Genomic DNA, 23,122 nt, shown 5'->3' on the forward strand with positions numbered 1-23,122 from the left:
ACCAAGTCTCTCTTGATGAGGTCTGGGCCTGTGTGATGTTAAAGGCTCTTGGTGTTTCTGGTGGGCACTGATGTATGGACACTGGCACAGGGGCTCCAGCCTGTCACTAAGTCTGACCCAGCCTGGTTCTTCCATTGAATGTAGCAAAAGTATTCTTGGTTAGAACCACGTCAGATGAGTACAGGTCCAGGTTCTTTTCATAGATTGATGTTTTAAAATTTTTTTCAGACTTTTTTTTTCTTCTCACATCAGACGGGTAATGTGCCGATGTCGTAACAAGGTTTGTGGGAGGCACACCTCACGCAAAAGCGTGAACACCCAATCATCACACTTATGAACTACAAAAGGATAAGACTTATTATTTTTTAACAGCTGTATTTAAACATAATTCATATTATGCAGTTAACACATGTAAAGTGTTCAGTGGTTGTAGTATATTCACAGATGGGAGCACCCATCACCACAGTCAGTTTTTGAACATTTTTGTCAACTCAGAAAGAAACCTCTTACCGTTTAGTTATCACCACGTTATCCCCTCAGCCCTAAGCAACCGCTGATCTATTTTTTGTCTCTGTAGATTTTCTTATTCTAGACTTTCATATGTATAGAATCAGATGGTATGTTGTCTTTTGTGACTGGCTTTTTTCCCTTAGCATATTTTCAAGGTTCATCTATATCTAGTATGTATCAGTACTTCATTCGTTTTTATCGAATAATATTCCATTGTATGGATATACTACGTTTTATTATCCTGTTGTTCACTGATAGACATTTAGGTTGTTGTTATCTTTTGGCTGTTATGGATAATGCTGCTATAAACATTCGTATGCAAGTTTCTATGTGAACATATATTTTCATTTCATTACCTAAAGAGTGTAATTACTCGGTAACTTTTTTTAGTCATTTGAGGAACTGCCAGACAGTTTTCTAAAGCAACTGCACCATTTTATATTTCTTTATAAAGGAACTTAAGTGTATGAGAGTTCCGATTACCTCACATGCACATTAGAACTTGTTATCTGGTTTTTATTCTAACCATCTTTATAGTGTGAAGTGTTATCTCATTATGGCTTTGATTTGCGTTTCCCTGATGGCTAATGATGTTGAACATCCCTTTTTGGCCATTTGAATATCTTCTTTGGAGAAATTTCTATTCAGATACCTTGCCCATTTTTAAATTGGGTTATTTGTCTTTTTATTATTGAGTTGTAAGAGTTCTTTACATATTCTAGATTCAAGTCTCCTGTCAGATATATGATTTGCAATTATTTTCTCCCACTTTGTGGATTGTCTTTTCACTTTCTTTAGGGTGTCCTTTAAAGCACAAAAGGTTTTAATTTTGATGATTCCAATTTATGTATTTTTCCTTTTGTTGCTCGTGTTTTAGAGTTATATCTAAGAATCCTTTGCGAAATCCTAGGTCATGAAGATTTACCTCTATGTTTTCTTTTAAGAGTTTTAGGCTTTTTTTTTTTTTTTTTTTAGCTCTTTTATCTATTTTGAATTAACATGCTGTGAAGTAAGAGTCCAATTTCATTTGTCTGCATATGGCTATTCAGTTGTCCCCGCACCATTTGTTCTTTCTAAAGAAACTAGACAACTTATATATAAAATGACTTTCATTATTTTAAGTTAGAAGGATGGTAAGTTACCTATGAAAGAATATACATGTTATTTCAATTTTATTTCTTGACTTTTTCTACTGTTTCTGTGATTAAGATTGCTGTTAAGACTATAGAAATATAAACCATCAAAATATTTGGTTTGTAAAAATCACTATGTTTTTACTTTGTGTTCATATGAGTCCCACCCCAGGGAGTTGCCCAATTCCCAAATTGTCTTCGCTATGAAATTAAGTCTCGTGTATAAAACTCCAGCTGTTTTCTTGGAATTTGGTGGGAAAAGGATACATGTCTGATTCTCTCCAAAGTCCTTTCCAGCCATTCCCTGGGACCTTGAAGACTCCCCAGTATTGAGCTTCATAGATTTAGGCTTTTTCTTTCTGGTATCTGTCATTTTCTTTGATGGGGGGTTAAGTGCAATCTCTGTCTAAACACAGTTTCTTTCATTGTCTTCACATTTACTAGCCTGTAAAAACAATTCTACATTTTGTAAGATCATCCTCATTTTTATAAAAGAAAGGGAAGGAAATGTTTTCTTCATATGAAATTACAAAGCTGAAAGTACTTCTTTCTTTCCTAAAATTAATATTTAGTAATAGCATCCCCTAACTTCCAAAGCAGAAGGTCGTTTAAAAATTGGTCTGTTCCCTGTGCTATGAAGACCAGAAAGTTTCTTCTCTCCAAAATGAAAGAAATAAGAATAACCAATATTTACTGAGCACTTAACTCTGTCAGGTACTGTTCTGAGCTCTTTGTAAGTACTATGCTGAGTTAGTCCTCACACCAACTTTCTGAGGATAGGTACTATTATCACCCCCATTTTGCAGATGAGGAAATTGAGGCTAAGATAAGGGGCAGGACAGGATTAGAATCCAGGCATCTGACTTCAGAGCCCATTGTTTTAATAGTACACGCCAAAGATTGGCCTGCCTTATCCATCTTGCTTAAACTCCAATCTTGAATGCCATATCATTTTTGGTGGGTCTAAGAAAGAAGATCTAGGATGTATATCTGAAGTACTCTGGGTTTTGTTGTTGCTTTCTAACAAAGCTCAAGCTTATCCTTCAGTAATCCTCATTAAACAATTCCATAATGATATCCAAATTCATGCTCCAAGACTTTTAAAAATGTTATTAAATATAGTCTGTGATAATAGCTTGTTTTTATAACAATTACTGATCTAAGTATTATATTAAGTTGTTACCAAAATATCATAATAGGGATATTATCAAGTAAAACAGGTAGCCCCAAAGAAACACAAGCTGCGTGCTGTGGAAGAAACTACACTGGCCTGTTAGGACAGCCGTTCATGTGGTTTTGCTGTCGTTTAACTCTGTGGCCCTGGCCTGTCTCTTCGTCTGTCTGGCCATAGTTTTCTCATCAGAGAAATGAGTCGAATCTCTAAGGTTTTGTTCAGTTTTAGCGTTCAAAGATACTGTATACTCTTGGTAAAGTGTCTTCAGAACCATGGAATGGTAGTTGAACGAGTACTGTAATTGGGTTTTGTTCCTTGGATTTTATGGTAATTATTGGCAGACATGCAGAACAGACTGAGAGATAATTCTGTTAACTGATCTCTGGGTCCGTGTCCCTGCACAGGAAGTGTGATGTACATGCTATGTCTTGGAAATGTATTTTTAGATGCTCTTAGTGTTTTATTAAGGATCTGCCCAGAGATTGTTCAACAGAGAACAGAGACTGTTCAAGGCTTAAATGTATTCACTAATGAGTTAATACATTACTACCTAAAATTGGATTTTTAAAAACTTGGTTTTAAAGTAATTCTTAAAAATGGACGGTAGCAATAGGAAGGGAGATGGGGATTGAAGGATCCAGATTTAGTTTTGGCCTGGGAAACTGACAGTGGTTTCTAGAATAAGCTTCCTTGTTTGTTTTTCAGTATACTGTAACCATTAAACCCTAAATTAATAACAGTAGCTACTGTTTACAGAGCGCCTACTCTGCCTGGCAACACTGTGACAAATAATCTGTAAGAACTATATGAAACGTATTGAAGGATATAAAAGAGAATCTGAGCAAATAGAGATCTATGCATGTTCCTTAAAGAGAAGACTTAATATTGCAAAGATGCCATTTGTAACCCAAATTAATTTATACCTTCCATGCATTCCCAATGAGAATCCCAACAGGCTTTCTCTTGGAACTTGAGAAACTGATTCTAAAATTCATGTGGAGGAGAAAATGCTCAAGAATAGCAAGATGTTTTTAAACGAGAGAGAGAGCTGTGCCCTAGCAGATGCCAAATGTTGTAAACCAGCACTAAAGCAGTAAGATTAATGGTATAGATGCAGATCTCTCTCTCTCTCTCTCTCTCTCTCTCTCTCTTTTTCTCTCTCTGTATTTACTACATGATAGAAATGTTTCAAATCAGTGGGGATAGCAAGAACTACAACTGGAGTTGGTAGCTTTCCGTATGGAAAAAAGTAAAGTTAGACCCCACATTAGACCAATTTCAAAAATAAATCCCAGGTGGATTATAGGCCCAAACATTGTTTAAATATATAGTTATTAGAAAAAAAGTATGTTTATGACCTTGAGAAAGGAAAGATCTTCTTAAATAAGTCACAAAACACAAAAGCCCTAAAAGAAATTTTGCTGTATCAAAATTTAAAATTTAATGTAATAAAAGACAATAATTACATTAGAAGACAAGCAATAATTGAGAAATATTTTCAATGTATGTAGCAAATGTTTTGTATTCGTGATATAGACAGAGCTCCTACAAATAATAAAAAATATACCTAATAGGAAAAATAAACTTATAGAACAGGGAATAGAAATAATCTATATGAAAATGTGTTCGATGTCATTAGTAATTAGAGAATTTTAAAAATAAGATAAAATTGTCACCAGTGGGGTTAGGAAAAATATTTAATGTGATAAAGTCTGATGTGAGGGGATAGGGAAAGAAGTATTCTTATAAACTGTGGACATATAAATTGGTATAGCCATTTTTGGAGGGCAATTTGGCAGAATCTGTTAAAATTTAAAATACCTGTAGCTTATGACTCAGTAGTTCCCTTTCTTGGTATCTACCTTAGAAAAACATTCTTATATGTAGACAAGTGTGTGCTGCAAGAATGATCATTGTAGAGGCGGCCGGATGGCTCAGTTGGTTAGAGCGAGCTCTCAACAACAAGGTTGCCGGTTCAATTCCTGCATGGGATGGTGGGCTGCGCCCCCTACAACTAGATTGAAGAACAACAATTTGGAGCTGATGGGCCCTCGAGAAACACACTGTCCCCCAATATTTCCCAATAAAATTTATTTTTAAAAAAAGTAATGATCATTATAGCATTGTTTGTAATAGCAAAACAAGACAAAACAAAACCAAAAAAACCCCTAAATATCCATTAGTAGGGGAATGCTTAAATAAACTCTGGAACATGATGCAATGCTTACGAAGAATGAGATAAGCCTATATGTACTAACAGGGAAAGATCTTTCAAATAGCATATTGAGTAAAGAAAGCAAATTACAGAACAATGAATACAATATAATACTGTGTATGTAAAATAAAACATTATTCCTGTAGTTGTATAAGCATACATATATCTAAAAATCTGGCTGATAGTTGCACTTACCACGGGAGGAGGCTGAGCCTGGGGTTTCTAAAGGGAACTTTAGGTTTATTAGTGTAGGTGGAATTTTTTTGTATCATTTGTTAAATTTATAATAAACTAAATTTTAAAAATATATGGTGATGGTACATTTTGATTTAAAAAAGCATACACATATTTTAAAACACTTTGTACAGTGTGAACTCATTTTTACTTAATATTCATTTTTATATGTGTATATCTAGATGATAATACATGAAACAGTGAATCTCCAGAATGGTAGAATTATGGATAGTTTTTAATATTTGACATATTCTTTATACTTTTGTATTTTTAATCTTTAACAGTGAGCATATTTGTGTAACAGAGGTAGTTTTTAAAGAGAAAACAAAGAGGCCCTCTGATAAATGTTGAAATTCACTATAAAAAATGCACTTGAATCATGATGTTTAAGTTTCCTTGAAAATTTCTCTTAATCAAGCCTATATTTACTGCTATAAGCTTGGAGGGTGGTGGTGGTAACCCTTATATAGCCATGGGCTTTCTCCTTTGGGAAGCTGTAGATTTAGAACTTAGTCTATTTTAATACTTTGAAAAGCAATGTTACGTTTTCTCTTAATGAATTTCAGTTTCCTGTCAGCAATTTTAATAGATCAAATGGGGTACTTTATGGATTGTTTTTGAAAATGCTGTCAGTGGAAATTCCCAGTCTTCCTTCATTATTTATAGTTATATTGTTAGAGTGTGTGATGTCTTTGATTTTTGCAGTAGATTCTTAAAGATAGAGAATAATAATAATTTCACTTATTTTCTGAATCATAAGCTCCATCCCCTTCAGAGAATGCACGTGTTTCTAACGGCAAGCACGAGGTGTTTCTTCCTCCTGACACCAACTCTCTGACTCTCTAAGAAGCAGGTCCGTGTGCCCAGTTCTGACACTGCCCTGCGTTAGTGTCAGACTCCACAGTTAAGGGCTCCGTCCCACAGGGCTGCCCTCACTTCAGACACCCGTCTCGAGTATTGGGTCCCCAGGTTTCCCACACTCTGTCCAACTTGGCTACCAAGTCAGGGTTTCCCATAATCCCCCTCCTCAGGTTCAAACGATAAAGGATACAACTCAGGAACAGCCAAAGGGAAGAGATACATAGGGCAGCGCATGGAGGGAGGGGCACAGAGCATCCACGTCCTCTCTAGGTTTGTCACCACCACCACCCCCAGGACCTTGATGTGTTCACCAATCTGGAATCTCTCTGAACCCAACTATTCTGGGATTTTAATGGAGGTTTTATTACCTAGGCAGGGTTGATTAAATCATTGGCTATTGGTGATTAACTCAATCTCTATCTAGCCCTTCTCTTCCTGGAGGTGGGAGGGTAGGGCTGAAATTTCCAAGATGCTTATCAAAGTTTGATCTTTCTGGTCACTAGTCCCCATTCTGAAGTTATGTAGGGGACTGTCAAGAGTCACCTCATTAGAACAAAAGATGTTCCTATTACCCTTATCACTCAGGAAATTCCAAGGGTTTTAGGAGCTTTGAGCCGGGAAACAAGGACAAAGACCAAGTATCTTTCTGTGATACCATGGCAGGAAAGCCCAGTTTTTGGTTAATAGGAGTTGGGAGCTAAGTGCCTGTTTGATTGAATAAAAGCAGTTTAGTGGGGGACCTTCTTTCATAATTCCCTAAAGGTTGAATCTGACTTGATGAAGTAAAGAAAGGGGAAGAACAGCAAAGGTATGGAACCTAACGACACTGGAATAAGTGCAGAAAAAGTCAATAGTCTAGATAATAAAGCATTTGATGGGAGAGAGATGCAGATGCTAGACTAGAGAGCTAATTCAGGGATTTTTATGGAGGTTTTAAAACCTCCGTAGCCCTGGAGAGCCTTGCGTACATTGGTAAGAAATTTAGACTTAAACTTTAGCCAGTACTTCTCAAGCTTTAAGTTGTATCACAGTTACTTAGAAGTATGTGGAAATGCAGACTGGCCCAGGAATATGCATTTTTTATGAGCATGCTTTGGTAACTCTAACACAGGTAACACTGTTTTTGGCAATGAAGAACATAAAGGGCTTTATTCTCAGAGGTAAGGTCAGAGCTGTGATTTCGAGTGTATCATTGCAGTAGCCAAGTCAGTCCCAGGACAACCAAAGGCCCAAACTAAGGCAACGTGGTTGGGGTAGAAAGGATGAGATCGATTAGAGAAAAATATAAAAAGGAAAATGGTAGGGGCTTGATGATGGACCGTGAGAGGTGAGGCAGAAGGAGAAGCCTAAATTGACTCTTGCAGATTTTGAGGTTGGTTGGGCTGAGTAGATAGATGGTGGATGCCGTTAAGAAGGATACAAGAAGTAAAGCTTCATGGGAAGAAGATGAGTTCAGTTGTGGACACGTTAAGTATGTAATCCTATGGAACATCTAAGTAAATAAATATGTTCCCATTACGCAGTAGAATATCCAAGCTGAAAATTTAGAAGTGATTAGTTTGCAGGCTCTTGTTGAAACTCTGAGATGAGATGAGATCACTGGAAGAATATCCGTGGAGATACTGTGTTTCCCCGAAAATAAGACCTTGCCGGACCATCAGCTCTACTGTGTCTTTTGGAGCAAAAATTAATATTATATTAAATATTAATATTATATTAAATATTATATTAAATGTTATATTAAAATAAGACTGGGTATAAAATAATATAAGACCGGGTCTTATATTCATTTTTGCTCCAAGACTGGGTATAATATATTATAATAATATAATATAATATAATACCCGGTCTTATTTTAGTGTAATATAAGACCGGTCTTATATTAATTTTGCTCCAAAAGACGCATTAGGGCTGATGGTCCAGCTAGCTGTTATTTTCGGGGAAACACGGTAGGTACCAAGGACAGAACCCAGAGAGCCCCCATGTTTGAGGGGTAAAAGTGGAAAAGGAATGCCTGGCAGAGACTGAGACGGAACAACCAGCAAGCAATTTGTGGGAGACCCGTAGAGAATTTAGGAAGAGTAGAGTTTTAGGAAGGAGTGAATGGTCTGATTCTGCCAAATGCATCTGAGAAATCTAATACGACAAAGCAAAGTGTTCCGAAATGGTAATAGGGAAGCCCCAATGACTTTGGTTAGAGTAGTTTCAGTGCAGAGGCAGGACAGAGGAACCTGACTGTAGTAGGTTGAAGGGGAAATTGAGCAAATGGAAAGAGTGAATGTAAATGATTCCTTTCCGGAAGTATTTCTGTGAATGGAAGGAGAAAAAGAGGATTGCATGTAGGGTCAAATGAAGATTTGTCTTGTTTTTGTTTTTAAAGTATGAGATAGATTTGAAAATGTTTATATACTGATGGAAATGAGCTGGAGGGATGGGGGTGAGGGAAGAGATAGAATTTAAAAGTGAGAGAGGGGATAATTGATGGTCCCCAAGTCCCAGGGGAGGGTGTCTAGCACACTGAATAAAGAGTTTGGAATAAGAAAAGAGCTAACTCATCATCTGTGATTTAAATATCTGTTTCCTGTTATACTTACTATACAGGATGAAATTCTCATTCTTTATTCCCTATAGAAATTAAAATATATCCAATGTGTAGTTTTATCAATCTGTATATAGACAAAAATTCCCATGAATAACTACTACCGTGTTTCCCCGAAAATAAGACCTAACCAAAAATAAGCCCAACATGATTTTTCAGGATGACATTCCCTGAACATAAGCCCTAATGCATCTTTTGGGGCAAAAATTCACATAAGACCTGGTCTACCCGGTCTTATTTTTGGGGAAACATGGTATTTAGATAACATAGTTATGTCATGTGTTACTAGGTTAATACTTATCTATTGTCTTCTGTACAGATTAGCAAAAACCTTTCTGAAACATGGTAAGAAAATGTATATTCTGTTTCTTTTTATATTCTTCTTTTCTTCTTTTTTACAGTCATTCAGCACATAGCGGACACCCAGTTAAATGGCAACTCACATAAATTTGGAAAATGTTTGAATTACCAAGATATAGCCTAAAATGTAAAAGGTTCTCATCATTCAGGGTTTGCAGTTCTTGAGCTTATTAACTCTACAAATTAACAACAAACTCAGTTTTTAATAGGTGCTTTTTGTTATATAAGAATTCATCTTGTCACTAGGCACAATTTAATTTGGCCATTAAGAAAAAAATTGTAATGATGGCTTGGTAGACTTCCAGCTTGGAACATGTTTATTAAAAATCATGTATTGTAAAGTTCTGTGGGAGAATAGAATGCTACGCTGAGTATGTAATGAGGCGGAAAAAAAGTTCCAGCTTGTTCAGTCTCTAGCATCTTAAGGCCAGTTATAAATCCTTGATGATTTCAAATTTGTTGTGTTCATTTGATAATGATGATAGCAAGAGAAAGAAATATGGCATATCAAAATGGATTTTCTAGGAAAAAAGGCAGTGAACTTTTAAAAGGATTTTGGTAAGTGTGCCAAATTGCTTTCCAGAAAAGTTGTATCAGTTTACACTTCTACCAGTAGTGGAAGTGAGTATACCCCAAATATCATTTTCCAAAAATTTAAAATTATATTCCCATTTCAGGAAGAGTTAAGAAAATTGGCATGGTATAGCTGTTCAGGTGACAGGCAAAATTAATAGCTATGTACCATGCTGCGTGTGTCCCTGAAGCATCCAGCCATTGAGTTCTGTAACCAGACTACTTCCGGTACATCTTGAGATGCCAATTATACAGTCTGGTTTTCAATGCAGATGTGTAATATATTTTTCTTTTTGAAGAAAGTTGAGTTGCTTTTACAGTTCTAGGGCATTTTCAAGTTCTAATTTCATCTTCCACGTGTACTTGTCATAATTATTTTGTTATTAATGAAGACATTGGGAAAAGAGGGACTTATAGATGGTTTGCAATTCCCTAATTCCATTTAATGTAAGGATTTTATTTCTCTCTTTCATTTTAAAACCATGCTACTGTTCTTCGGTGGCCAATTGATAATAAACTTATTTTACAGCTACTATAACTAAGGTTTGGGAAATCTTCTGTACTTCAAATATATATCGACGTTGGCAATGTATTATTAATTTCTAGTTTCTAGTCTTTAATTCTTTAAAAACATCTGCAGTCATTTAACCCTGTTCACCAACATTCCATTTGTGATAATTGGTTATATATTATATATATACATTATTTGAAGATAAAAATCACACCTTGGACTGTAGAATGGGCACATAGATACTACCCTGTATCTTTTAGACCCCATATATCTAGTGAAGTATATTATTCAGAGTGCAGTCTGTTCACTTTTACTTTGATATAAATATTTTGCTGAAAAGAAGGATCTGAGCTGTTGATGATTGTGGGATATGCCGTTTGGACCTGTGGGTTCAGGCTTCATAAAACAACCCCTGAGCTAAGCAGGAATCCTGGGGTCTAGCCCTAGCTTTGTCACTAATTAGCTTTGTAACCTTGAGTATATATCACTTATTTCTGTGTTTTTATAAAATCCTACACAAAACATATAATTTATATGAAAATATTACTGAAATATGAGGTCATATTAGGCAGAAGAAACAAACTTGACATCTGAAATTTGGGATGGGAGGGAAATAACTTCCTTGATTAAATTCCTCATGTGCCAAACAAGGCAGCACTGTGTGAAGTAGGGTCAGAACTCATCCTACCAGAGCCAGGCAGGGAACATGAATATGTGAACTGGGATTATACGTACAATACTTAGGGAATGGTCTGTGACTAATCAGTCTGTGTGTATCTCTTGCTTTAAAAATTCAGATTAATAATAATAATAAAACACTGTGAGGGCTATACCACACAGTTCTGCAGGCAAGATTCATCCTGTGAGCCCCTGGTTTTCAACCTCTGGTCTAAAGCAAAGAGGACTGCTCCAGAAATGAAGTCCTGGCTCTGCCGTTAACTAGCTGGGCAGTCTTGGCAGGTCATTAGATTTCTCTCAGCCTCAGTTCCCTCATCTGTGTACGTTGAACAAAATCCATCTGTAATGACCCCTCGAGTTCCTGAGAATTACATACTTTCTTTTATGTTAGGATGCTTATGTTCTGGTAGCAGCCACCTAATTCACCTGAGTGTGTTTTCTGTGTCTCTGTTTCGCTTCCTAGGCAGTTGTTGTGTCTCACCTCTGTTGGTCGCTCAAGAAAGGTTAGGACGTGGAGCCAAGGAGGCCAGACTTCTGTGATACCTGAGCATCTTAGTTTTATTCATTCATTGGCTAGAGAAAGTGACTATGGCTCATGCAGGACTTATTAAGGAAAAACTAGGAGAGAAAATGTAATGTGTGAAATTATTTTCTACCTTTTAAAATTCAGGAAAAGAAACTTCCTCTGAGAATATTACTCTTTTGTAAGTATTAATTACGCCTCACAAAATCCCAGTCGAGGAGGAGGGTAATATTAGCTCTATTTTACAGTTTAGAAGTGGGAAGTATCTCAACATTTATGAGTTAAGTGGGCTGAATTCATAGCAGAATCATGGATGCCAGGACGAAGCCTAGATTTCATCTCGCCCCTTTACAGTATGCAACCTGCTACCTCCACTCAGACAGAATACAGAAGTGCACTCTCCTCCCCTTGCTGTATGTCCACATCTTCTCTGCATATCAAGGCCCAGTTTAAACACCTCTCCTCCACAAAACCCTCCCTAATCTTGAGCAGAAAGGAACCTCTACTTTCTACCTTGCAATTCTTTTTTTTCCCTTCTAGTACTAAATTGAAAGCTACTTAATTGAGACTGGAATTCACATTTGGTTCACTCTGATACACTGTTCAGCAGAGTTTCCTGTGTAGCAGGTGTTCAGTGAGTTTGATGGCCAACCAGTCAGAAGGATGATGGATGGATGGATGGATGGATGGACAAATGAACGAATGACTAGAAGGCTTTTTATTATAGCAGCATGTGCACAAGTATGTTAAGTGTGGCTTTGTACGTGGTTTGCGTTTTATTTTTTTATTTGATTCTCAAATTATTTTGTAACATTGTTTTTGAAAACATCATCTTTCTAACATTTGATTTTGTTACATGTTTAGGTGTCAAAATTTGGACTATCCAACATCATATTTATGACATTGCTTTTACTAGCTTAATTTTCATGAGCCTTGACTGGGACTTGGAAACAATGCATCTTATTTTGATGACTTTCTCATGGGCCAGAGGCCTCGAATGGATGTCACATGCTATTTGAGCAGATCTAACAAAGAGGAAGACAAACAGTTGATCCTCTTTGTTTCACGTAGTTTGTGTCTGTCTGTCTCTGTCTCTCTGTCTCTCTGTCTCTCGCTTTTGCGTGATTCTGGAAGTATTTATGAACTTTAAGGCCAAGTTAAAATTCCCTTTCTAATATCCATTTAATCATAATAGCACCTAATAGATACTCAATTAATATTGGAATGAATGAATAAACAAACAGTAGAAAGCATTGTAGCCAAGTGGAAACAGCATGAGCTTAGTCTGAATACTGATTCTACCTCTTATACTCATTTTGGATAAATTATTTGACTGAGTCCCTGTACCCTTATCTGTATTATGGATATGATAATAATTATGGATTTCTCAATACTCTTTGTTTTAAATATTTGTCAACATGTATTTTGATTTTGTTGTTTGGAAAATATAGTCATCATATTTCAGTTCTTAGACTTTTCACTATGGAATTTTAAAACTATACTTCTGGGCATATTTTTAAAAATGAAATGTACAGACATGAGATTTAGGGGAAATTCATGTAATTTAGCCACCAATTTGTACAATTGCTTTAATTATGAAAAATAAGAACACTGAATGCTGTATTTAAGATTTCCTATGATTTACATAAAAAATCAACCAATTCTGAACCAGACTTTTTCAGTTGTTCACTTGCTTCTTTGAGCTTATTTTTTCTGCCTGTTCATAATTTACGTAGCTTAGATAATTTTGAGATCACGAGTATCATATTGCACTATTAATTTGTTTACTAGTTAGAATCATAGCGTAATATATATAGTAGGATACAGCTGGATTTTATCTCATATTCTTTTGCATATGCCTTCACTGATACTTATGACTAACTCATTATTTAATGTGGAATACTATAGTAGAAATCTGGAAGAAATTTGACTGTTGAGTAAAGTAGTATGGTAGTTTTTGCAGCCCAGATTTTCTTGAGCTTCTGTTGTTTCCATGTATTACTCCAATTGCTTTTTTAAAATCTTCATTCATTGATTTTTTAATTTTAAAATTATTGAGTGTCTACTATGTGTCACATACTGTGCTACACAATAAGTATGCACTGATGAATAACGCAGACATAGTTCCTTCTCTTGCGAAGATTACTCTATATAGTAGTGAAGATAGAATTAAGCACCTATGCAAATTTGTAATTACAAACTGCGATAACTCTATGACAGAAACAAATAGGGAGTAGTGCTTAGATGGGAAGTTAGGAAAGGCCTCTGAACAAATCATACTTAATGAGGTTTGAAGAATGAGTAGGAGCCAGCCATAGGAAAACAAGGAAAAGAGGAGTTGAAGCAAAGAGGATAGCATGTGCAAAGGCCCTGAGACAGAGAGAGTTTGGTACGTCTGAGAATCTGGAGGAAGGCCAGTGTGGCTGGGTCAACATGCAATGGGGCAGAATGAGGAAACTAGAGAAACAGGCAAGGGCTAGGTCATGCAAGCTTCTATAGACCATGGTGAGAGGTTTGGATTTGTTTTTCCAAGAGGTATGGGGAAACCATTGAAAGGAAACCATATTTCTGTTTCAAAAGATGGCTTTGGTGTTCTGTGGAGAACAAACTGTGGGAGATAAGGGTGGAAGCAGGTAGGCCAGTAGAAAGGCTATTTCAGTAGAGACAAGAATTGGATGGATTTGAGGTAGAACCTACGGGGCTTACTGATAAGTTGGAGAGGAGGTGGAGGCAAAGGAAGAAGTCAAAGATGACTTCAGCTTTCTGATTAGAGCAGCTGAGGTGTGTGTTTGCACCATTTTCTGAAATAAAGACTAGAACAGGGCAGATTTGGGGGAGGGAGTGAGAGTTAGAATGGGCAGTTTACAGATGACTGTGAAACGCCCAGTGGAGGTGACAAACAGTTGAATATATGTAGAGGAGAGGTCTTGGGCTAGGGACATACATTTGGGAATCATCAATGAATACTTGATATTTAAGTTTCTGTGACTAATGAGATCACTTTAGGAGGGAGAGTTATAGAGAGAGGAAAGAGGGCTCAAGACCACGTCCTTTATCTTTTGAGATTCTGCAACATTCTAATTAATTTAATTTTCTGACCTGGTTAGATGTTATCTGGCAGTCCCAGAGAAGTCTTCTGCATCTCCATGTTTTCCATTCCACCCCCAGAAAGGAAATAAATAAATAAAACAAAACCAGCTGTGATTTTTTAAAAAAGTGTTATTCTGAAAACCCTTTTAATTAAATGTATTTCTTTAGTATATTCATAAACTTTCCTGGAATCAGCTATTATTTTGAATACTCTCAGGGAGTACTGATGTAGAAAGTGGAAGAAACTGGGCCAAATATCAAATCTCCGATGAACTTTTCCTAGAAGCTTGTTTATAAATTAGTCTGTCAATTTGTGTTCTTGTGAAAAACCTCTCTAAAAACTGAATGTAAAGGGTGGGGTTGGGGAGAGAGGCTTCCCTTGGATTGGAGTTTCCAGTTATTTTAAATTTGCTCTATTCAGGTCACACATCCTGTAGTAATAGTAGAAGTTGATTGATGTTTGCCTTGGGAGGTAAAAATGATAAAGTTTAACTTTTTTCTGGATATGTGGCCTTTGATTTTGGTTTTGTTTTTATATTTCCTGTCTTCTTGTGTTTGTTCCACATGTTTCTTTAGAGGTTTTTGAGCCAGTTGTACTTTTTTTTTATTAAAATTTATTGGGGTGACAGTTGTTAGTAAAGTTACATAGGTTTCAGCTGTATAATTCTGCAATACATCATCTATATATCACATTGTGTGTTCACCACCCAGAGTCAGTTCTCCTTCCATCATCATGTATTTGATCCCTTTTACCCTCATCTACCACCCCTCCTCCCCTTTTAGGTTAGCCAGTTGTACATTTTAAAGCCTCTATTTAAAAAATTATATTAAAAGCCATCTTACCCAATTCCACTTCTCTTGTCTTTTTTTTTTTAAGTAGCCCATTAGTAAGTATGGATATTTTGTTTTGCTTGCATTTGTCTTGCTTGCTTATTTTGTTAACCCTGTAGCTCTAAAACTCATTATTTAAATTCTTCTTTCAAACATGAAGTATTTCAGCATCTTATTGCTTGCACCTTTACTGTGCCAACAAATTCCTTTCAGGCTCCTAGTTCTGTGCTCCATATTATCACGTTAGGAGAGCAATGGCTCCTCTCCCTTCTTCAGTTGTTCTTGTACCCACCTGCACTTCTGTAGATATTGTTAAACTTTTTTTTTGGTGTGTGGGGAATTTGTCTTTTTTTTTTTTTTTTTAACATAGGCTATAGGAATAGGAATACACACTAATTTTTATTGTTGCTATTGTATTGTTTCTTGGAGGGGAGCCAAGACTTCATGCTAATGTTGTCCAGTGCAGTTATGTCCAGTGGGTACTAACAGTCACTAATTCCTATTGTGAGATGCTAAAACCAACTTAAACCTGTAAACCCTCAGTTTTCACGAATCAGAGCTGAAATTAGTCTAAAACCAACATGTACATAATTCAAAAGAAATGATTTTACCCTTCCATAACTTTGAAAACCAAAAGGCAAGCATGTTTAACATTGCTTTCCATCACAGTTTTTCTGTTTGTTTGTTTTTTAAAAAAAAAAATGAATCAGGATTATTAAAGGATTTGGCTAAAATAAGAGTCTCCCTATGTTTTACTAAGATATTCATTTCAGTGTGCTATAATTTAACTATTTACCTATTGTTGGACATTTGAGTTGCAATATATGTATAATTCTGTAGGGAATATTTTGTACATAATTCTTTTTACATCTCTGATTATTTCTTTAAAATAAATTTTAGAACTTACTGAGTTCAAGATACAAACATTTTCAAGATTTTTGATAACAATGTTATATTACTTTTCAGGAAAGTTTTATGATTTTACACTCCCAGCCATTGTTGTGTGAGAGTTCATCTTTCTCTTTTCCTTAGGAGCTTCGGAAACATTTACAGTCTCTTATCTTTGTCGTTCTGAAGGATGAAAATTGTATCTTGTTTTATTTTGCATGTTTTATTAACTTACAAAGTAGGACATTTTATTTTCTGATTTCTTTAGAAAAAATCAAATGAATCAGAAAACACTAATGTGGATAGAATAATATATCTTTATTCCTCACTGCCATGAAAAGGATTCGCATACAAATGGCTGCAAGAGAGTATATTTTCCAATGTAGTTTCTGGACAGACTAGATATAAACTTTCAATTCTGCTAGGGATATCTGAAGCTTTAACAAGTGGTCAGTAGGATATTAACATTCTGAATCCAGTGTTCCAGAACAGAAATTTGCCAGTTCTCTGAAAACACTGGAACACAAATGGAGAATTCAACAGCCCTACTTCAGTGACTCGCTTATGATCCACCAAAGGGCAAAAGGCAGGCAAGACTGCCAGCTGTCCTGCATCTGCAAGCATTTGTGCAGAACTAATTTTAATAGCAGATGTTGGAAATATAAAAACAAATGCAGCCTCCCCTCTGAGAAAGTCAGCCCTATCCCGTGACTTTCAGATGCCCCATAACCCTGGTAGCCGGAGTTTCATTCCTAAAATTCCATGTTTTGCTTCCCTTCCTGCTCATGTGAGAATTTTCAGAAATGCTTAAGGGACTCTCCCCACTTCAGAAAGTCTTGATACTGCTTGAGTGGGCCCCCTAGGCTGTTGTCATATTTAGAGTTCACCCATGATAGAGTCTGTTTTGACCTTTGGTGATGCTCAGATTTCATTTGCATTACATCCACCCTAAGAAAACCTATTTCATCATTTTGTATTGAGGTAAAAGTTACAGGGAATAAACAGAAACTTGAATAGAAAACTATTATTTTTGTGTATCGCGTGGACGATGAAGGCATGGTAATTCCCACGGGAAGTTGCTGAATCTGGCTGAATGATGCCACGTACAGATTTGGGGGTCATGGCAGCAGTACTTGAGGTGTCCAAAGGAGCTCTCACAGGGCCAGGTAGGTGCCTGTGTGACATTTGGCAGTATAATCGAATCTGTTGTTTTTATTTTCTGGGGCTTGCTTACTGCTAAAAGGCTAAGTAGATTCCTTCATTGTTATTATTTGATTTTTAAGTTTATTTTTTTATTTAACTTTTAAAACTAGATACGCATTCATAAGATTAAAAAAGTTATAAAAGGGTATACATGTAGTGAAACGTCTTCCTACTTCTGTCCCCTGGCCATCACGTCTCCTGTTCACATACAACTAATGTTAGAGTTTTCTGTGTTTTTTCCTAGAAGTACTCTATGCATAGACAAGCAAGTGTGTGTGTGTGTGTGTGTGTGTGTGTGCATGCGTGCGTACACCTTTTCCCTCTTTTACACTAATGGTACCCCACTATACACAATTTTCTGTACGTTGCTTTTTTTTCACTTAGTCTAATTTAGAAATATTCCATACAGGACATTAAAAAGGTCCCTGTTTTTATTATTCCTAGATTGGATTCCATTGCATAGATGTACTATAAGTAATTAACCAATCTCCAGACTTTTGTAATAAATGCTATAATAAATGCTACAATGAATAACATTAGAAAAATGTCATTTTACAAAGTTACAATACATTTCTAGAAATAGAGTTGCTGGGCCAAAGGAAAGTTTTATTTTTAATAGACATAAAGCTAAGATATGATCCAAGGGTTCAACCTCAAAATCTAAACCTGAAAAGAAATAGAGGCCATTGTTAGCTGATCAGAGATTCTAATCTGTGTCGCTAAATGAGACGACTTTAAGATGGCAATGAAAATGCTAAACGATTGTTTTCAGGAATGATGAAAACTTTTCGGTGATGGCTAAGAAATCTTATTTAGCAATTTAAATTATTTTTTATTGCCATAAATAGTTCAAGGCAATTACGTAATTCGTAAATTCGAAGGAAGTTTATTTATTCAACTTGCTACTGTCCTAAATACGGCTCTGCAGTTATAAAAAAAATAATTAAATACTATCGTGATTTTAAAGTCATTCACAATGCACTAGGTTTAAACATTTATTAGGTTCCTATTCCATGAAGACTTTGTCCTTGCCCTCAAGGAGTTTACTATATTAGTAGTTTACAGTCGGGGCAAAAATTCAGAAAGGATTCTTTTCATCCTTTAATGTTATATCATGATCTGTACTTATCTGTCTCTTTATTCTCTCACCAATAAATGGTAACTGGCTAGCATCTTTTCATGTGCTTATTTGTTGTGTCTTTTCTTGGTAAAGAAGATGTTCAAATCTTTTGCCTATTTTTTATTAAGATACTTGTCTTCTTATTTAGTTGAAAGAATTCTTTATATATTCTGTATACAAGTACTTTGTCAGATATGTTTCACAAATATTTCTCCTAATCAGGATCTTACTTTTTTTGTTTTCTTAAATGTGTCTTTCAAAGAGCAAAAGGTTTTAATTTTGTTAAAATCCATTTCATAAATTTTTTCTTTTATGATTCATGTTTTTTGTGACATTAAGAAATCTTTCCTAACCCAATGCCACAAATATTTTCTCCTATATTTTTTCTAAAAGTTACACCTATTTTTTGGTTTGGTAACCATTTATATGGTTGTCACAACTGGCCTTCCCAATTGAAGAAATAGGCTCAGATAGGTTAAAACAATTTGCCATAATTGTTTAGCCATTAGCTGTCACTATGTCTCCTGATTCTAAATTCTGTGCTTTCCCCACTGTACAAGCCTGTGCATATTATGTTGGGATATGTACATAGTAAGGTCATAGGACTATGTTGGTCTAATGTATCCTGGAGGCATTCAGTTGGTCAGTTCCCAAGGCCTTGCCTGCTATTGTTTCCTGCTGGACTCTACCATTTGTTTAGCAATCAGAGGGCAAGCAAGGGAGGAACTGTGAAACTTACTCATCAAATGTTAGTTTTTAATACCCTCACAAAAGGTGTTTTGTAATTACTTGGATTCAATCCAAATTTTGATTTATGGACCATAGTATTAATAACATAAGAATGCATATTGAGTAGTCAGCTCACAAGTATTTATTGAGTGCCTATTATAAATGCCAGGCACTGTGTTTCATTGCTAGATGTACACTAATCAGTGAATTCGGTCACTTGCTCTTTTAACTAATGGAACTTGTAGTCTAGAGGAGTAGCTTTCAAATTCTTGTAACTGAGATCCACAGGAAGCAATACATTTTACTTTATGACCTGATGCGCTTAGGAAGGTGCACATGCACACACATATGTACCAACAACAGGAGTTTCCTGAAACAGTTCTTCCTCCTCCTTCATGCAGTGTACTCTGATCTAGTCAGTTAAAAAAAGAAAGAAGAAAAACAGCTATGTTGCTGTGCACCAAATGGGTTTCACAAGCCATTCATGGGTCTCAGCCTGCAGTTTGAAAAAAATGGGTAGAAGCTGGTTAATTACTGAATTTTGGGGGGACTTTCAAAGACTGGTTTGCTGCCCAGGGGATTGCTGGGAGAACACAAATACGCGGTCTGCTTCTTGAGATGCCCATCTGCCAGTTGGTCAAGTCGGACAGAGTATAACCACACGTCCCCACCAAAACGCCAAAACTTTCAAAATTTCAAAGGAAGTGCTAACTTTCTTTGTAAAATTCTATAGTGCTGGAAATGACAATGCTTCTTTAGTTCCCAAAGTTACCAGGCTCATTATAGCTTTAGGAGTCAAGTGGGAAATAACTAGCTAAGGAAGTTTGTCACTCAAACCCTAATGTTAAAACATACACAGAAACTTGAAAAATTGTTTCAGTAAGAAGATTAAAAAGTATCTTTCTTCATTTGGTTGTTTTGAAATGTTGGAAACGGGGTGTACTGAGTGGTATTATTTGGCTAGATGTAAATTATGGACAGTCCTTAGAGAAGGGACTTTTATGACCCCTAACCACAAGTGACCTTTGACCTTCTTGTCAAAATACAAAACTATTTCCTATCCTTTAAGCAGACAACTGAGAGCTTCAAAACACAAGAGGAATCTATTAAGCTCAGTTTGTAGTTATTTGAGGATTAGAGAAGAAAGGACATTGCTTCGGAAATTTGAAATTAGAAACTTTTAATCAAAGAAAGTTTTATTCTATGACACTGTGTAGTTTGATTTCTACTCAAATTGGACCTAAAAAAATGGGTTTGGGGTAGTGAAGATTTTTGTTTTTTAACTCCAATGGGTGTGTAACTACTATAGTCGGGCGATTTTTATTTTGAGTCTTTCTAATCATCTTCCTTTGACAAATCCAGGTGAGCTAATAAAATTGAGCTGAGGACTTAGAGAAAATACAGTCCAGATTTAAAGCTTCTGGAAGGTGTAGGGTTGCATTGCATTTCTTGAATGGGTTGGTCCCTTTTTTAACGGAATTATTTTGTTGTGGCAAAAGGATGATCGTAAATGATCATATTTTAAACAATAATTTTCTAAGATTCACGTGGTTTAGTTACCAACCAAGAATACCAATATTGTTCTCATACAAGTATTTGTTCTCCATCTAGACAGTGGGGAGAGTCAGAATAACAAAATGGGCTTAGGATAACGCCTAAGTCGAAGGCTTCTGAGGTTTTTGTTGTTGGTGTTTCCCCAGTTAGAAGAAACTAATACATTGGGAAAGAATTTCCTTGGTTATGAGAAACAGAGACCATTCTCTTCAAGGGATATGTTAACATGAGAACTAAGATTTTTCGTAGGGGGAATGAACATTTTCTTTCAGAGTAACTATCCTCCTAAGAGGGGATTTTCTGCTGGAAGGTCCTGGTTTCTGACAATCCTGAAAGGCTCAAACAACTCTGGCTCTCAGAACCTGACTGATGTCTGCAGGACATGGCGCTTGTTACTCTGCTTTGCTCCGGGGCTCTGCCTGGGCCTGGAATTTTCCTTGTGCTGACGAATGTCCCGTGCATAAGCTCCAGGTTTTTCCCTAGAATCAGGACACTAGCTATCATAAACTTTTAGGCTTTAGTATTTATCCCTGCTGCTCACGAAAAGAGCTCTGGTTTCCCTGGGTCCGGGCTCTGTGCAGAGGCTGGTGTGGACTTTGATTTTTGCAGGGGACCTTCCTGTACTTTGCCCCAGTTCGTGAGAAAAAGCCACTGTCAAAAGCCACTCATCCTTTTCTGCGAGTTGCTTTTCAGAGCAACTCCTTTCCATGGCAGTGATCAGAGCGTCTTGTTCACAAGGGTCTCTGCCAACCCTCTGACCTGAGCAGGGTGACTCTTCCCTTGACGTCCCCGATTCTTCCTCCCTCCTTGATGCTCTCCCCTTTTGGATCTCTGGTATTTTTGCTCTTGTCTGGTGGGGCTATAACCTTGTCCTGGCTCTTTTCTTGGCCTGAAGGTTAGGGACCCAAGGTGTTTCCCTTTGGTCTCCATGAATCACAGCACCTGGAAAGCTGCCATGGCTCTAGTGGAAACACTCTGGAGATGGGACTCTGAGACTTTAGAAGTCAACTTGAGTCATGGAGCGTTGCAAGGGAACAGCCTTGTTTCTGGCCCGGGAACCCTTGCTCAAATTTGACTCACCAGCAAACTCTTCTTCTAAGGCATGGTTGGTGTGGATTTGGGGCAACCAACATTCTTGGTTGTAAAAGACACTACTTTGTCACTGGAACCCCTAGACTACATTAGCTTTTGGGAATTTCTTACCGTAATGGCTTTTGTGATGTTTTCCAATAGTGGTTTAAGAGACACTGACCATCCCCTTGGAATTTCTGTCCCTTGAGGCAATTTCTGAATTAATCTCCAAAATCCTTTTCAGAAAATGGATACCAAACTGAGAGAAATGCCCCCCCCCTTTTTTTTTTTATGGTTTTTTCTCTCTAGACTCCCTTGCTCCTCTGTTCTCTTGCTCTGGGGCATTGCTATTTTATATCTGAAATCTCTTGAGACACTTGTACTCTCATCGTTTTGCTCATTTCCTGACATTGCTCAACTTACAGTCAGCTCTGGGCTGCTGTTCACCCTTCCCAAAGTCCCACTTTTCCAGGTTGTTTTCTATGATGCTGGATGAAAGGGGCTGAAACGTCTGTCTTTCTCCCATTGAGGGCAGTGGGGAGGACTCCACAGGCCCATGACTAGTATTTGATAGGGACGTTTCTCAGAATTCTCTGGCGCAAACTGAATTTGATGTGATAGCCTTGTCTCCTACCTGCATGAGAGTTTAGCCCGAGGAGGTTGGCAATCCCACTATGGTGTCCGTCCCTGAAATGTGGGTGACTGGGGAGAAAAAGGCAGAAGAAGGCAAATTCTGTCATTGGGCTTTTCTCACCTTCAAACAGTTTTATGAATTCCAAGACCTTAGGCGTAGGCCCTACCTCTCTACCCAAAACTGAAGGTGATTGTTTAGCACATGTTGAGAATTTGGATCAGGAAGGGAGAGCTCTGGAGAGGTATTCAGATATTATTCCCCTCAGAGAGTTTTAACGGTGAGTGTTAACTATTTCTCCAGAGAACGGGACGTGAATTTCTTTAAAAGATGATACCTGAGGTTTACAATCTTTAAGCCCCTTCTAGGCAGCTTCTCTCATCATAGACCAGTTAATCAATTAGAAGGCAAAAATGACCCTTCTGCAGTGTGAGGAGATCGTGTGGTCATAATGCCGTACAGGAAATTAATTACAAATACAGAGTCATCGCTCACTTTACTCTCAGTTCATCGTTAGTCTTTAATTTTAGGTATCTCTAGCCTTCCTTGTTGATTAACCTAGATTCCTCCCGCCTCCAGTACGAGAGGTAAATCTTTCAGTTCCTGTATTTATTGAAGAAGGAATCGAGCTCTT

General features: G+C 36.9%; 1 protein-coding gene and 1 non-coding gene across 4 annotated transcripts in view; one reads left to right on the top strand and one right to left on the bottom strand.

Annotated features, from left to right (window-relative positions):
* Nucleotides 1-23,122, top strand: part of SSH2 (slingshot protein phosphatase 2) — a 226,641-nt gene that overhangs the window by 22,803 nt on the left and 180,716 nt on the right. The window lies entirely within an intron of this gene.
* On the bottom strand, nt 247-350 carry LOC141569063 (small nucleolar RNA U13). The gene has a single exon (XR_012492457.1). It is a non-coding gene; the product is annotated as a small nucleolar RNA U13 (small nucleolar RNA).

The sequence above is a fragment of the Rhinolophus sinicus genome, chromosome 12, assembly GCF_057876585.1.
Source record: "Rhinolophus sinicus isolate RSI-liver-muscle chromosome 12, RSI-T2T, whole genome shotgun sequence".
NCBI classification, from domain to species: Eukaryota; Metazoa; Chordata; class Mammalia; order Chiroptera; family Rhinolophidae; genus Rhinolophus; species Rhinolophus sinicus.